Source organism: Macaca thibetana, chromosome 19, assembly GCF_024542745.1.
Source record: "Macaca thibetana thibetana isolate TM-01 chromosome 19, ASM2454274v1, whole genome shotgun sequence".
Taxonomy (NCBI): Eukaryota; Metazoa; Chordata; class Mammalia; order Primates; family Cercopithecidae; genus Macaca; species Macaca thibetana.
In genome coordinates this window covers 37,051,524-37,053,376 of record NC_065596.1, presented here as the reverse complement: position 1 = coordinate 37,053,376, position 1,853 = coordinate 37,051,524, and positions in this window count along the sequence as shown.

Genomic DNA, 1,853 nt, shown 5'->3' with positions numbered 1-1,853 from the left:
CCTGCGCGGACTGCGCCGGACTACGCTTCCCAGAAGCCCGCGCGCGCCACCTCCCCTCGGGCTTTTTCAGCCGAGCCCTGCCCCCAGCCGAGCGAAGCCGAGCAGAGCCAACTGAGCTCCTCTAGCTCCCAGAGGCCACCGCGGCCAAGGAGGCGGGGGCAAGAGGGAGAATTGAGGGGGAGGAGGCAGGGAAAGGGGAGGAGAGAGAACAGACGGAGGGAGGAAGGGTGGGAAGAAGGATGGAGGGAAAGGAGGGGCGAGGAGGGGGGGAGGGGGAGGAGGGAGAAAAGAAGTAGGAGGGGTGGGAAGAAGGATGGAAGGGGAGGAGGGATGAGGAGGAGCGGGAAGAAGAGATAGGAGGGGAGGGACTTGCAGAGGAGAGCTGGGGAGGAGGGAGGAGGAAGAAGAGATGGAGAAGAAGGAGGGGTTGGAAGAAGGGTGGAGGGGAAGGAGGAAGGGCTGGGGAGAGACTAAGGGAAAAGAACAGGTCAGAGAGAAGAACCAACAGAAAGAAGAGGGAGGGAGGTGGGAGGAGGGAGGGGCAGGGAGGCAGGAAAGGAAGAGAATGGAGAAGGCAAGGAGGAGGAAAGAAGAAAGGGTGGAAAGGGGGATGAGAAGGTGGAAAGAACTATAAGGAAGAAGAAAAGGGTAGGAAAAGGAGGAAAGAGAAAGTCGAGTTAGGGAGGGCAGGACAGGCTGAAGAGGAAGAGAGGAAAGAATGGGTAAGGAGAGGGAGGAGGGAAAATAGAAAAGGACAAGGGATGAGTGGAGGCAGATAAATGAGGGGAATAAAAGAGGCGTGTCACATCTGCTGCAGACATTTCTGCAGTCCACCCAATGGGCTGGACTGAGGGACCATCCCAGGCAACTTTAAACCTGATAATCATGCTTATTTGTAGAACATTTGCAAAGCATACAGATGTGCAAAGAAGAAAATGAGCATAGGTGTAGAATAAAATGTATAGGAGACTATTGGGTTGGACTGAGTTCCTGCACTAGGCCCAACAGATCAAACCGAAATGGAGCTACTCATGCTGAAGTTCCAGGCCACCAACTCCAAGTTGTTATCTGACCTCCTCTCAGGAGAGAGAGAGAGAGAGAGAGAGAGAGAGAAAGAGAGAGAATAGCCAAGTCCCAAACAGGCCAGTTTTAGCACTCATGATAAAAGAAATCCCCTTTGCTTTAACCTTGACAGGTAAAGTAACTTTAAAATGACCATCCACTTTTGTTCTGTTTCTGCTTTCCTCAGCCCGTTTCTGTGTATGAAGCCATATTCCTCTGCTTGGATCACCAGAACATTAGTTCTATTTTATAGAAGGAGGTGTGGCTGGATTCTAGAATTGCAAATAAAAGACAACTAGCTCTTTAAACGTAATGTCAATTGCCTTTATCTTTAGATATAAGAAGAAAGCATCAATCCTTGTTGTTACGAGTTTCCTTTGTTCTGGCCCCTGGTCTCCATGCCTTATGATTTATAAACAATCTTCACAGCCAAGCTACTTTCCAGATGAGTTGGGTAATACAGACAGGGGAGCTTACACAAGAGGAAAGGTAGGAACCAGGTGCCTGGCTGAGGCCCTTTTCTATAGTAAACCACAAAGCCAAGTTTAAAAACATTTGCTGAACGTCTGAGTGGCCACAAAACTGTCAACAGCAGCTAACCTTAGATGGTGACTAATGATGTATTTAAGTGAAATCTTTTATTCAGAGATAAATGTGGATTTGTTCACGTCAAGTTGTAAAACATAATACAGAAATCATAGAGAGAGACCTATGTCTCTTAGGTAATTTCACCCAAGGGCAACATCTTGCAATATCACAAGTAGGATACTGATGTCAGTCCATTCAAGAGA